The 16077-nt window shown below is 44.5% G+C and overlaps 1 long non-coding RNA gene across 1 annotated transcript in view; it reads left to right on the top strand.

The window, feature by feature from the left end:
• Positions 1-2046: 2046 nt before the first annotated feature.
• LOC108796374 overlaps positions 2047-16077 on the top strand; it is a 22536-nt gene continuing 8505 nt past the window's right edge. The window contains exons 1-2 of the long non-coding RNA XR_001941795.1: positions 2047-2057; positions 11325-11327. This is a non-coding gene — a long non-coding RNA (uncharacterized LOC108796374). The remainder of the gene's footprint in view (positions 2058-11324; positions 11328-16077) is intronic.

The raw sequence follows: 16077 nt of genomic DNA, 5'->3' as shown, positions 1-16077 counted from the left end.
ACTTCACATAATAGTTTTTCTTTGAGCATAATGAAACAGTTCAATTGACTTCCTTCAAAACAACATGTTTGTGTCTCACTGACATCTGGCTTTCCCATACACTCCCAGTGTTAGTCCCAGGACCGCAAATACAGTCCTTAGTATCGCTCAGCAGCTTTCCTCAGCTCCAAGCATGTCATCACACACCTGTGTGATACTCGCTCTGCTCACCCCTCATGGCTCACTGACTCTCTCTCAGTCTTTCAGTCTCTCCGACAGTTCCCTCGGGTGTCACTGACTCTCTCAACCTCTCCCAGCCTCCCCCGGCTGTTCCACATGTGCTTCCAGCACTCACCAGTGTCTGCCAGTGGCCGTGTGCCTCCTGCACACCCACAACTCCCCTGAGCTCTTGTCCAGACTCCCAATAAGTCTGCTCTCAGCCAGCTGATCAACCTAGACCGGTCATTGGCAACACCTCTCCCCAGGACTAGAGATTCCATCAGTCCAGCACTGTTAAGACCCGTTCACATTGAGCGATTTATCGCGCGGTAATTCCCGCGATATCGCGGCAATTTACCGCGCGATATCGCTCTCCAATGCTTCTCAGTGGGGCAAAGGGTCCTGCTGTTGCGGGTCGTGCGTCGCTACAGCAGGACCCTTTTTGGAGCGGATTTAGCCACGATTCCATTATTTGTAATGCAAGCATTTGCGCGATATCGCGTGACAAATCGCGCGATATTGCCCAAAATGCAAATCGGCACGGAAACCCGCGATTTGGGAATCGCGCAGTGTGAATGGGGCCTTACAGTCCAGAAAACCTGGAAGAAACTGAAAAGCCAGATTCTTCCCTGCAAAAGTATTGTGCTATGGGTAGCAGGGTTTGAGGTGAGAGGGGAGAGTGTCAAGTGTCAAGGCATCGGAGGTAAGTATCGGCACCAATTCTAGCATCGTTATCTGTGCATCCCTAGTTTTTTCATCCATCATAATATGGAGGAAAAAAAACTGAGCTGTATGGACCCATATTAGCTCTATGGCCAATCGATGTAAGGGGACATGTCTGTTTACATCCAATTACCTCAGATCCGTCACAATCAGGTTCACCAAAATGGAACTCTGTTCCTTTTTTTTCTGGATGTAGACAGACTTGGAGGTAGTCAGATGTAAAGAGATGTGCGTACAGACTCCTCATAGTGTTACATTGGGCTACTGATCAGATTCGCCTGAAAAACTGTCAGGCGCATTTGAACTGACTGCCTGTTTGTAAGGGGCTTGAGAGGGAAGCCATAGCCATGTTTTAGATATATATGTAGCATATTTCTCCCTTTTCTTTACACCTAACAAACTTTGAACTGTGCATGCTGACTCCTATCTCCTACTATTTGTTCAATAACAAGGAAACTGCATCTGCAGAAAGGGGATTTCCTGATTAAAATGAATACAACCTTTAAGAAAACCTTCAAAAGGCCGGTTTCCAGGCTGTCATACTGATTTAAATTAGGGATGCACCCAGTGGCCTAACAATTGCCATAGCGACCCAGGTGGCCGCTATGGGGCCCAGGCACAGGGAGGCCCGGCCAGGGCATCCCTCTGATGCCGTGTAGGTCGCCTGGGTTGCATACAAAATTTTGCTATGGGGCCCTGTGATTTCTAGTTACGCCCCTGGATGCACCATTGGTGCCGATGCTGAGCATTTGGGCGAGTACTCTGATACTTACCCTGATACCCAAGCTTCCGGTCAGAGGGAGATTCCCTTTGATCAGCAGTGCCGCGAGGAAGCCTGGAGCCAGCTTCCCAGACAATCAGGAAAAAACAGCCAAACCAGCCTCCCGGCTTCCAATCAGGAAGCCGGGGAGCACGTCATGATCTGCCTCCTGGCTTCCTGATTGGCTAGGAAGCCGGCTTTATGCTGCCTAGTGAAACTGCGAGGCAGCCTGGCTTCCTTACCAATCACGAAGCCGGGCAGCACGTCATGATCCGCCTCCTGGCTTCCTGATTGGCTAGGAAGCCGGCTTTATGCTGCCTAGTGACACTGCAAGGCAGCCTGGCTTCAACCAGGAAGCCGGGTGGCAGGTAATGACGTGCTGCCCGGCTACCTTATTGGTCAGGAAGCCAGGCTGCCTCACAATGTTGCAAGGGAGCGTGAAGCCGGTGTGCTTTCAGTAGCTAGAAAAAAACAAATATCGGTACTCGATACCGAAAAACCGGTATCAGTGCCGCCCTAATCTAAAGGCTAATCTAAAGTCACTGACAGGAATAAGTATGCACATTGGGAGTCCTGACACTTGCTGCATACTTTTTCTGGGTCTGCATTCAGAAATGGTATTCAGGAGCCAGTCAGTCCAATCCAGGGGCCAGCAGGATATTGTGGGAGCCAGTTCCATTAACAACAACTAGCTAAAGCATCAAAAGGTGGATGCCAGCTGTCATTTTTCAGGAGCATTGGCAACCTGGCTCCTGGGATTTGTCCAGCCCTATTTATCTTTCAGCACGAAAAATACAAAGATGAAATGTATTTAAATTTACTTCTCACATTTTATAATCTTGTGGGTGAATCATTAATACAACGAAGTCGAAGCTGCTGATTCACACTTCTGTACTGTCGTGTACAGTGCTGAGCCTGTGCTGTCATTGGTGCGAGCCTTCGCTAGTCTGCCTCCCACACTATACCTCATTCATTGTGTGTTCTCAGCAGAGCTGCCTCAGCCAATGACTTCCACAGACATCACATCTCCCCAGCACACAGCCTGACCGCCTGGCTTAACTTTCCGATGGTGGGGAGAGCCAGGATTTCTTTCTGAACTTGCAGACAATGCACTGACACTTGTATTCTGCACAGCACAATTTACAAGGACTTGGGTAAAGGGCGGCATTTAAAAGGCTGAATTTCATTAAATCTATTGGAAACATTCCTGAAAACGTGATCTATTACATGAGTAAACAAGATCAATTACATGAGCCAACAATTCACCATTGAAAAAGCAATCTCATACCCTCCAACTTTCTGAGATGGGAAAGAAGGACACATTATAGAGCAAAGTATGGAGGCAAAGCACACACCAGTGATGTGCCCCTATTATTCAGACCATATATGCCAAAAAATTATTGTTTCAACTAAGAACAGCCTTGTTCACCACTACTTTTCTTTTATTGTATACTAGAGTTTTAAATAAATGTGAGAATTTAGAAGGTGGATGGAAGCTTTTGATATCTAAAGCTGAACTCCAGGCACAAAAACATTCATTTGAATATATTCCTCAATAGCAACAAAGAATATAAATTCACTTTGTGTGCACAAAAAGGCTTTGTAAACCCAAATATTTCACCATCACTGACATCATTGTTCTGTACATAGCCTGTACAGAGATTAGAGCTGTGGGAGGGGCCCAGCAGGCCCCACTCACTACAGGCTGCCTATGGAAAACTACAGGAGGGACGGAGGCAAGACCAGTCACAAGGAGAGAGGGCAGCAGTGACCGGTCCTTATTACAGTAAACGCCTCCACAGAGGCAAAGTGTCACGCTGGATTACTGCACAGATCTGGAAGAAATACACAAAGCTCAATAGGATTCCAGTAACTATGCAATCTCATTTTACAATTTCAAGTTCTTTAAGAACAAGTCACACGCTTTCAAATCTGATTGTACAATTTCCTTTAGATTTACCAGCTAATATGTAATGTTCGAGCTTTGCCATTTATTTATTTGTAATCAGGCAAGCCCTCATAGTACCTAGATGTGGAAAAATCCCAGGGAGATTGTACAATCAGACTGTAGTGTGTGTGTGACTAGCATAAAGGAGATTGCAACATGTGTTGACTGCTTCGGGTTGTGTGGTCTGTATATTAAATTACTGTAAAGTCAATACTTTCCTTAAACTAGAGCTCATTTCCGTCCCCAACCCAGTTAGTTTCCAGTAGTAAATGTTGGGAGTCAGTAAACAGTAAGTGAATTTAAAAATGTTAAGGCAAACAAAGGTCTTAAACATAAGATCTTCCCCACTGTGCCCTCATCCCGCTGGAGATGTGCAGGCACGTTAGGTATGATGCTCTATGTTTTTTGGGCCTGCCCGAGACTAAAAACATTTTGGGACTCAGTCTTAGCAGTAGGTAAACAATTGACCTTGCTGGACTTGTTTGACAACCTGGCTGTCTTTTACATCTGACTGATGGACCTGACTCCAAGTACAGGAAGTCCCGGACTATACACCTCCTCAGTGCAGCATGGGCTTGTATCCTCCCGCTTTGGAAGCAGACAAACCTGGCATCTCTACCTTTGTGGTATCCCGCCTATGACATTTTCCAGATGGAGGACTTGACTGCAACTCTTAGAAGTACAATTCAGATCCACCTGGAGACCCTGGCTCCTCTCCCAAACTAAGGACCCTTATATATAAGCACAATGTCGGATCTTCCTGAATCGGCAGTGCTGTAGTTTTCAGACTCCATTCTTGGGTTGATGTGACTGTCACAACATCTGGGATTCAGATCACTGCTGTGGGTATCCCTGTTCTGTGACCAATTATTCTCCCACGGAGGGTTGTACTCTACTCTACTCTAACTATAATCTACTCATACTTTATCTTCCACCCTATCTGTCCTTTCTTCGCTTTCTGCAGAGATCTCCTTTTTTTTTTTTTTACTATCACTTAGACATTCAGCTGGCCATTGCAGTTAGAATTTTCTGTGACAGGTTCTATCAACACTAGGGATGTCCCGATACCACTTTTTCAAGGCCAAGTACAAGTACTGTCCCTCGTGTACTTGCCAATACCAATTACCGATATTTTTTATTAAAGGGACATGTGACAGTTTTTTCTAAAACAATACAGACAAATGATTTTAGGGCTGTTTCTAACCAGGGCTGCGTGCATTGGAGGTGACATTTTCTCTTTAAGGTGACATTAGGGGTCTTTTAGACCCCTAGTGTCACCTTTCCACTTCACTGGATTCAGCTGCTGAGGCAGCTGAATGTATATACAGCAGGCAGTGGCTGGGAGCAATAGCCAGCCTGCTATTGGATATTTTAAATTGCAATAGCCAATAGCAGGCTGGCTATTGCACCCGCCCACTGCCATCTGTGCAAAAGATGTATGTTACATGTTTTGATCAATAATATTTTATTGTTAATGTGATGTTTTTTAATAAAATTGATTGAGAAAAACAAACAAACAAACAGAAAAACCCAACAAACGTAGAAAGGGGCACTTGACGGACCACTTGGTCTTTTCCTACCATCACTCTTTTATGTTTCTATGTTACTCTGCAGAATCTAGGATATGGCTGAACCTGGAGAACTCCTTAACAGACCTGCTCAGCACATTTCTTCTTCATCCAGCACCTGTGTGTGTAGAAGATAGTCATTTCATAAAGGAAGAAGACAAAGCACTTCACATCTGGAGGGAAGTAACCTGCCTGTCCAGAGAACACCTCTAAGTTTTTTTTGCTGTGTCCCTTATAGGGAGACTTACTCTCTCTAGTTAGCCTAGTGCTCATTGTCATTGAGAAGCTTTCCAATGGGATGACTTGTTCTGGTGGCAAGACAGGGATTTTCTCTCGCTTCCAGGTCATTCTGTTAGACAAGATGTAATTTGAGATTTCGCTATTGGGGCACAGATGGCAATAGGGTGCATATGGTATTATTGGTTGATTTCAGTTTTCCTGCATAGCTCAGACAGCGAAAGCAATGTGTGTCCAGGAGTGTGAGGTCATTGAGATCTCCAATCAGGATAAAGGAAAGGAGACATTTTCTGTATGAACACAGACAACAGTAAAAACTTGACACTGTAACCAAAATCAAGCAAAACAGATGACAAACGCACTCATCAATTCATCACCAGCTTTACAGCAAGGTGCACATGGAAGGGTTTTAAACAGTAAAACAGCAAAAAGTTTCCCAGCACACTCACAAGCTAACATGTAAAAAAACTTGTCTCACACTAAGGTTAAAAACAGAGGTTTGGATACACGTCTTCCGCAGAAGACGTGTATGTCTCAGGAAAACTTTTTGCTGTTTTACTGTTTAAAGCCCATTCCATGTGCACCTTGCTGTAAAGCTGGTGACGTATTGATGAGTGCGTTTGTCATCTGTTTTGCTTGACTTTTTTGGTGCAGTGATGCATGAGGGGTCTCAGCTGCCATTGGGATGTGCGGGATCCCTTGTGTGTCTCTGTGCCTTTAAGGGGAGTTGGGCTCCCTCCTGACAAACCTGCACCCAATTTTATCTTCTGCCTCATGTGCTCCAAGATGGAGACTCTGATAGTTTAGAGTTAGGACCGCACTATAAGAGGTGGCTTGGCGCGGCTGTCACATTTTCTGAGTGTGCCAGGAAAACTTTTTGCTGTTTTACTGTAACCAAAATCAGACACAAGGTTTTGGGTGGCCTTACACGTTAAAGTGAACCTTGAACAGCAAAGCACCAGGGTCACTTTAATATCCTCCTGCCCAGCAGAACATATTCACTTTTCCTTCTGCACTGTTCAGCTACTGGGAGTGAGGAAAAGAACCCAATATGGGCCGTGAGTTGCTCATGTTGGAGCTTACACAAAGCTAAGTGTCAACCACCAAGCATTAGTATGGTCCTATGGAGTAAGTTACATGCTTCTCCATTCTCCAGGTATATGTATTTTCTTTACTCCCAGCAACTAAGTAGAAGGCAAGGAAGGCAGCATTTGAAAGGGCAAATTTAGGGCAAAGTGACAGTGCCTGCTAATAGCCCATTCCCCGAGGAAGGTATACTGACCTTAATGTCAGGGGTCTGCTTAGACCCCTAATATTTCTCCGAAGCCCCCCAACAGTAAAGAAAAAACCACCTCCCCTCCCCCCACACACACACTCATGCACACATATTACTAGACATGTGCAAAGACTAAAAATTCGTTTTTGACAAAATGAACAGAAACTAAAAATGTTTTCATTCGTTTCGTCAAATGAAACACATTTTTATGCTATTTTGGATTTGGCCACCAGCACATTCTGCGCATGCGTGCCGCCATCCTGGAGGCGGGGCGCATGATGTCACATACCGGACATGTCTGTTGGGGGGCACAATTTTCTGTTCTTGCCTCGGGCCCAAAAGGAGCTAGTTACTGCTCTTGACCTATCCATGCATCCTTACTGCCTCCCCATTGTCGGAGTCCACACTGGGTAATCTCTGGTGTTAGAACATACCTAAGTGGATGTCATTACTGCTCCCTCGTCCCCCATGTGACAGTTTTCAAGCCCAGCAATTACCCACTCAAACCCGAGCACAGTCATATGGGGAGGTCAGCAACCAAGCGAGGGCTCCGACAGAGCATGATTATCATATTATGCAGAAAGGATGAGTTACCTCACTGTGAACATCATCCTGTTTGTACTGTTCTACTAAATGAACCTGCATGCATCCCGCAATGCCACCAGTTACCAGCCCATTGGCAGATGTCATCTTCAGGTTCTTACATTCAGACTCCTTATTATGTATCCTGGAGCTTTAAGTAACTGCAGGTACTGGCAAATGTGGCAGGTTTCTCACATGCCAGGAGCCCATAAAGATGTGTCAGTTGGAGTATTTAGTTAAGAAGAAAAGCTGGATGGAATTGGTATTGATGGAAATATTTCTTTCATCATCTCTGCCAACGGGGAGGTACATGAAGCAGTGAAAACAAGTGTACTTTTGTAGGTTTCTAGCGTTCTCAAGGAAAGACATTTCAGTGATTACTACTCAAAATATTAGAGAACACCCAACTAGCATTGACAAAAAAACACATGTATTTGTTTAGGATTACATTTAATGATGACATTAGAAGAGATTACCACACTTCAAAGTTTAAAATGTTACATATCTTCCAGGTACAGAACATGGTGTTATCAGTAAAGTTGTTGAGTAGAAAGTCAGATTATATAACTTCATTATGGGACACTAAAATGTCTGAAGGATGTGGACACTACTCCAAATGATTGAGCTCCGGTGTTCCCAGTGAAGGGTACTGTTACCTCTATTGTATACAAAGACATTTTAGACAATTGTACACTTCCAACTTTGTTGCAATAATTTGGGGAAGGCCATTCCCTGTTGCGGCCTGACTATACACAATCAAAATGTAGTAGATCCCATTGCACTCCTGACCGGATAAAGCCTAAATGAAAACTGGGGGTTGCCGAAAGGGACAGCAAATGCCTCCGCACATCAAATGCAAAATACCATATAGTCACTCGCACTCCGTTAGTAGATAGCAGTCAATCTTCTTTATTGACTAAATGAACATGATGTCACATAAACAAAGCAACGTTTCAGGACCAGGCAGTCCCTTCTTCAGGCAAACAACAGACATTGTTGTTTGCCTGAAGAAGGGACTGTCTGGTCCCGAAACGTCGCTTTGTGTATGTGACATCATGTTCACTCAATAAAGAAGATTGACTGCTATCTACTAACGGAGTGCGAGTGACTATATGGTATTCTGCCTATACACAAAGTCACGTTTGTTAGCAAAGGTAATAATTGTTGTGTAAAACAATATGCAGGTATTTTTCAACTCAAATGTTTAAACCTCTGGCACAAATTAAAAGTGCATGCAAGTCCAGTGGATAGATGGATTTGCCCACAATATGGAGCTAATGAGAACAAGTAACCAGTTCACAGTATAGTCATGCAGTAATGCTAATTGGCCACTGGTTGGTTGCTTTGGAAAAAGCAGTTCACAGGATGGTAGCCACAGAGTCAATATGGAAACTTATTGAAGCAAAACAACAGGTATAAGAAGAAAATAATAGTTCTTACTTTCCTTTGTGCACTTATAAATGGTAGTGAAACAAGGCTTTTGTCAGTGGCAATATGGATGTCCGAGATTGCTGGGAGAACAGCAGGATTACCACTGTGAGTTTCATGCTGGAAAGAGCTGTCTGCAGGCACATGCAACAGGAGTGAACTAATATGGTGTTAGAATACACATTACTGTGTTTGTAGCAATAAGTACTGCAGTATACAATTTCGGTCACTAGATGGCAGTGTGTTTATAAGTTCTGTTATATCTATGGTATATACTCTGTTGTATTAAATAAAGTAGAGAATAAAGCTTTGGCTTCCTTCCTGTTTTTCAAGCCATGTGCAGCATGCATATCTGACTGTGTGCTTGTGTTTCTCTGTGAGGCTGTGCAAGAAGTTCTAACATATGGAACCACAGTTTCTGCAGCACAGCTCATACTCGATGAGGAGAGGTGTGTTTGAGTTTTTAACACTATATGACACACAAAGCCAGATCCATGAAGACTAGGGTTGCCACCTTTTCTTCAAGCGAAACTCGAACACTGTAGCAATGTGCGGACATTTTTTGGGGGAGAATGAGTCGCGGCTAATTCATATGTAAATAGCGCTGCCCATTCATATGTAAATATCAGAGTTGAGACTATTTTCAGTAGGGGGCCAGTAGCCCCTATCTTAATTTTGGTTGCCCCTGTCTGCCTGACATCATGTGTCCGGGTTTCTGCTGCCATGAAACCCGAACACAGCATTCAAAACCCGAACTGTCTGGGTGTATCCTGGACAGGTGGCAACCCTAATGAAGACATGGTTTGGCGGATTTGGCCTGCACAAAGCCTTGGCAACCCTACTGAACTCCTTTCAGATGAACTGGAAAGATAGCGAGTCAGGTCCTCTTGTTTAGCACCTGACCTCACAAATGCTCTTTTGGCTAAATGGCTAATATGTTTCACCCAAAAGCAGGGGCTTAATCATATCTACTATTTAGTCCCTTCTGTTGGAGTGAAATGCGTTAGAATTATGGACCCATGCAGGGAGTGTTACTTGATCACCTTTTAATAAAGTGGCTATACTGACATCAGTGCGTGGTGCCTTTGATCATAAATTGTGGACTACAACCCATTGTTCTGAAAAAAAAAACAGGCCCACAGACATTCAGCAAACTGCATGGAATCATCAGGTGTGAAGGAACCTCTATGGGATGGTTTGGTTCCTGTACCTGTATTAGGGGACCTTTAAACCTCAAGCAAAGCTACATTACATCAAAGGGCTGTTAAACATGTGAAAAATCCACCACTTGTACTGAAACTTGTACTAAAAATAATTCCAATTATATCAAAATCATAATTACCTCTAATTCCCTATTAATGAAACTTTTCATAACAGACTTCATTCTAATGCTCACTAAAAAGGAGTGTGGCAGAGTTTTGTACAGTCTTGCCAAGGATAAGAGATGTATTATGGGATTAGTGGTAAGAGGCTTATTATGACACCTTTTCTGCTGCTATCAGCTCTGCTGTCCTTAGAAGCCATCAAGGAAACATGCCAGACAGAAAGACATGAAAACAAAGTGTACCTCAGGCCAGGCACAGATGTGTTCTACTGATGATCAATAGACTGCTGCAGAAGGATGACAGTCTCATAGACATGCATGAAGTAACTATTTCTAGATATTATTCATATAAATATTATATATACACCCTGTTTCCCCGAACATAAGACCTAGTTGTGACCATTCCCAGGGCTGGTGGTGGCATAAGGGGGAACTTGAAGAGAGGCAGGAGAGAATCAGCAGTGCCAATGAAGCCAGCGCTAGAGGAAGCGAGGCGGCACCGGAGGGAGCAGAGCCGCATAAGCCGATACCTCCTCTATAGCGCCGCCTCCTGTGACAGGCGGAGTGACACCAAATACACTCCGCCTGTGAGGAATCAATTGTGAAAGCGCGCTTTGCTCATTCTGGCCAGCGATTGGTTAGCAAATTGCTCTTGCAAAGGTACGGCACCCCTGATTGCCCTGATCACCATATTTTTGTACATGAATAAGTGTGGATTGTTGTACATTAAAAAAAAATAAGACCTACCCCGAAAATAAGACCTAGTGTGTTTTTTTTAGCCCAAAAAAATATAAGACAGTGTCTTATTTTCGGGGGAAACACGTATATGATATATATATTCCATTTATATTGCACTATATATATATATATATATATATATACATATACACACACACACACTGTATAACAAAATAGATACATATAATATTATATACCTTTACAATGATATATTACAATTTTTCTTCTTCAGGGTGGTCTGGGTCTGGTCAGTAGAGATCTGATCAGACCCCCCCATACAGCAGCAGGTCACGTCTAATAGTAATCTATTTCTGGCTGCAATCAGTCCCAGCACCGCTTTATAACAGTACTGGGGATGCAAGCGGTCAATAAACCAATGAGTGTACAGTATTGTTTTATTCAAATAGTACAAGTGGCCCAGCGGCTAGCGCTTCTGCCTTGCAGCACCGTGCGGGACAAATGCTTGGGACTTACATGCGTTTCCTCCCACACTCCAAGGATATGTTGGTATGGTAACTGGCTCCTGTCTAAAGCAGCCCTAGTATGTGTGTGTCTGTATGTATACTTGCGAGATAGGAACCGTAGTTCTGATAGGGACCGGACTGTTGTGAATGTAGAGTATGTAAAAGCGCTGCACGACTTTATGCTGCTATATAAATACCTGTAATAGAAAATGAACTGTTTTTGACTTGGTATCAGCCTTTTGAAGTCCCTGTAAAGCAGAGCTCAGACTGGGAGAGGGAGAAGCAGCACAAGGAGACAGTTGTGTTGCAGTGCCCATGTGATAACAAAGAACATGCTGATAGGAGGCGAGAGATGAGTTTATCAGTCTGCTGATTCTCTTTTCACTGTCCAGTCACGGGCTGGGGGAGGCGCAAGACCTGTAAATGTTACTTAATAGCAGAGAAAACTCAGGTGACTTGTCAGCTGTGCTGTGTGATGTGGCCTTGTAAATCTCAGAACTAGATGGATAGGAAAACAAATAATTTGACAGGTAAAGCCCCATTCAAACTTGTGAATGGGGCTGATTACTTGAGTCTCACCCATTCCAATCTGCTGCGGGTTGGGAGGTGCTGTACTATACAATGACAGCTGCCATTGCCAGCAGCTGTTTGCAGGCTGTTCGCATACAATCAAACATACTGCAGGTGGTGGCAGCTGTCATTGTATAGTACAGCACCTCTCGTCCTCAGCAGGTTGCTGAGTCTCAGACCAGTGCATTAACCAGCCTGCTATTAGCTACTAAGAATTGCAATAGCCAATAGCAGGCGGGCTAATTAACCCGCCCACTGCCTGCTGTCAATCAGCAGAGGAGGGGACCTGAAGGAGAAAGTTCTCCTTCAGGTCTTCCTGTGCTGATTGACAGCAGGCAGTGGGCAGGTGCAATAGCCAGCCTGCTATTGGCTATTGCAATTTGAAATAGCCAATAGCAGGCATCATTATTGCTTCCCCTGCTATCTGCTGTTTTTTTTCCCCCCCTGTATTCTGACAAGTGCCGGGCAGCCGATGTCAGAATACCCGAACAGAGTTGGCAGCTCTAAGGCTGCCGACTCCATTCCTAGGTAGATTTACTGACCAGCTCCTTTGATCAGATGATCAAGGGATGCCTGCCAGACAGCGCTATCCACCGTGCGAATGTCGCTCTGTGAAATTTGCACAGTGTTTATTATCAGTAATTTTACCGATAATTTAAAAAAATTTGAATATATCGGCCCCTATAATCGGTAGATCCCTATTCCATATATTAGCATTGTATCTGTGTATTTAGAAATTTGCCTGGAGTTCTCCTTTAAAGCACCTCTGCTGAGAGTTGTGGCGCCACCTGCTGATCAACTTTACCACTATCTGGTCTGGGATACAGAGTAGAGAGAACTGGTAACCCCCAATCTAGTCTGGTTAGTGGGGAGCAGAGAATGCAGGTAACAATACTCCATTAGAGGGTCCATTAGAGGCACCTTTATATCCAGAAGACATGTCTGTGTGATGGCCAAAATAGCGACATCAACCCCAGGACAGGACGGCACATTTGTGTTCAGCTAAATAGAATTGCTGTGACTGTCATGAGAGCCGTTTCAGCACCACTACATTTACTACAACTGCAAATGACTCTTCCCTGATAAATACACAAGTGGAAGCATTTTGTTTTATCCGTTTGATGAGCGCATAAAATATCAAATATCATGCCAGAAATTCTGAGCTGCCCTGTGTGTACTCTTCAGGCTCAATTCACAAAGCTTTTACTCCGACATAAGAATTCTTATTTTAGATATATGACTTCGGTTTTCCAATCTCATCACTGAGAATAATGACATTAAAAATAAATAAATAAATAAATAAGTATCCTTATCATGGTGTGTTAGCTGTGTGAACGGAACCTTTCATGTGTTATCTCAAGGAGTCTCATTAGTCCTCCTAGTTCTTATCTTGGCACTATAAAATGATTTGTTTCTAGGTTGTGGAGAATAGGATAGGGGGGAGGGTTTGAGTAGTTTAGCAAATGAAGACTGGGCAGGGCTGACACCACTCTGTGTCCACAAAGATGCTATGGATGATATGCTATTGCATATGCGCATCTGTCGCGCGACCGTCACGCGTTTTTTTTACCGCGATTCGCGGTAAAAAAGTCACGCGACAAACGCCCGTTTCCGAAGGCTACTTGGCTGTATCCCAATGGAAACGCGCAACAAAACGGCCCAAAGTAGTACCTGTACCTTTTCAGGCCTGGGCCGTTTTGTAGCGCGTTAGGGACGGGCGGAAATACGCCAAGGTGGGAACGAGACCATTGAATACAATGGGATTTATATTTGTGAGCGTTTTGTAGAGCGTTCGTCGAGCGTAGAACGCGCTACAAAACGTTCAGGTGTGAACGAGGGCTTAGTGGTTTTTTTTACCCTGACATACACTTTAATGTAAACTTATTTCTAAAGAAAACACTTAGACCAGGGGTAGCCAAACTCCGGCCCTCCAGCTGTGGTGGAACTACACATCCCATGAGGCATTGCAAGATTCTCACAGCCACGACTCCCGGAGAATGATGCATCATGTGATTTGTAGTTTCACCACAGCTGGAGGGCCGGAGTTTGGCTACCCCTGACTTAGACCGAACCAAATACTAGACAGCTTGAAGGAGGGGAGAATATGATTGGGCATCACAGACTGTCCAAAAGATTCCCTTCACCAACAGTCCTGAAGTCTCTTTATGTACTTGTCTTATCCATGACAACCAATCAGATTCCACCTTTTCTGTTTCCAGGGCAGCAAGCGACAGTAAGAATGAGAATCTGATTGTTGGTTAGGGCAACAAAGACAATATGGCATTCATACTCAGAGACCATGGCGGGAGAACAATTTGAATTACCTCTAGCAATTAATTAAATTGCCCTTTTATGGAAGATTTGTTTGATTTCTACGGGCTGCAAGGATTTCCTTCTGGAGTTTATGCATTGGTCCCCTGATGAGGGAGGCCTGGTTTGTGTCTGTGTTGCCTGTAGCAACCAGCACCATTATCTCCTTCCTCAATAAGAGTGAAGGAATGAATGATTACACATAGAATTACCACTTTGTGTTCCACAGACAACAGGTCAGAATAAGGGGGAGCAAATACAAATCATGGAGTCCCACAGCAACACTTTAGGACCCCCTGCCTAAATCTCTCTGTGGCGGCTTGCAGTGTCAACTGTGACAATTTGTGTCATTGATCTTAAAGGAGAATTATGAGGTGAGTGCTTTTCACTCACCTCATAGTTCTAGCCGACCTGTGACAATGAGACTGTCACAGGTCGGCTCAGTAGACCGAGAAGTGAGCGAACACATACCGGCGTTCGCTCAGCTCTCGATCCTGTCACGGCTCTCTGCCGTGACAGGGGAGGGGCTGGATTCCCCTCTCCCCGCCAGCGCTGACTGGCGGATCGGACGGGGGAGGGGGCGGGTACAGCTGGCTCTGCCTCTAAATAGGCAGAGCCAGTTGTCACTCACGCAGCTGGGCGGATCCCAACATAATTGTCGGGTTTCGCTTCAGCTGCGGCGTCCCAGTATACCGCGAGCAGTAGCTCGCGGTATACTGAGCTTAGGGTGACGGGAGGACGCTAGTTTGTGTACCCCCGTTACCCTAAGGAGAACTATGGGGAAAAACACTGACCCCATAGTTCTCCTTTAACATGACGTATGTATCAAGGACAGGCAGCAGGAGAGCTGTCAGCATAGTCAGTACACTACTAGGGAGCAGTTATAGTACGAATAATAATAACATGTTATATAATGATAAATTGAATTATGCTCCTGCACACACTTCAACCCCAATACAAACTTCTTTATGCTCTATCTTCATTGAACTTTTTTTTTGTAGAGCTACAAACCTCAGCCCTCCTATAAGGTTCTATCAGAGGTGGTACTCTGGGATTTGTGACTGCATTAGGCATACATGGTTCATTTCAGTCTGTAGCAGAAGTTCAGAGGACAATATATCTACACCGATAACATAGATAAGAAAATGCTTCTTCCAGCACAGAGGGGGGCCTCTGACTAGAGGATCCTGAGCTCACACTTCAGCCCTTCTATACTGGGAACCTTACAATTTGGTTTTTGTAATCCGCCCCTATAAAGTATCCCAATCTGTAATATCCAGCAGCCATTCCCCCGCCCCCATCCACTTTATGATTACTGTTATCTTCCAGCTTGGAAGCAGCAAGAAGGAGGCCTGAAACGCAAACACGGCACAAATAAGCTTGGGATGTATAAAGGTAGAGCCAACGAGAACGAGGCTTGAAACTCAGAAGCAGAGCCAACGAGAACAAGGCTTGAAATACAGAAGTAGAGCGTACGAGAACGAGGCTTAGAACACGGAAGTAGAGCGTACGAGAACGAGGCTAGAACACGGAAGTAAACCGTACGAGAAAGAGGCTTGGAACACGGAAGCAGAGCGTACACGAACGAGATTTGGGGAACGGAAGTAGAGCGTACGAGAACGAGGCTTGGAACACGGAAGCAGGATAAATGCAGAAGGGTTCCGGGGATATAAAGGAGCTGTGGTAGAAATAGTCAGGTAAGGAAATGACAGATCGGTGGAGAGAGAGAGAAGATAAGGAAAACTCTAGAGAGCAGTTACTGCCATAGTAACACACCTGCTGGGCTCCGCCCTCCTGGTCACATGGTGTGCTGGCTGACGGAGAAGCTTTGAAGGGGGCGGAGCAGTAAGTCACATTGGTGAAAGTTTATCTGTTACATTGTATCGTCTGTAGCTATGCGTGTGTTCCAGTGTATCTGTATATACATACCCCCCTCCCATCTGTGTATATA

Source organism: Nanorana parkeri, unplaced genomic scaffold, assembly GCF_000935625.1.
Source record: "Nanorana parkeri isolate BGI_ZX_2015 unplaced genomic scaffold, ASM93562v1 scaffold1101, whole genome shotgun sequence".
NCBI lineage: Eukaryota > Metazoa > Chordata > Amphibia > Anura > Dicroglossidae > Nanorana > Nanorana parkeri.
The sequence above is the reverse complement of the archived record's forward strand: the minus strand, read 5'-3'. Positions and strand labels throughout refer to the sequence as shown.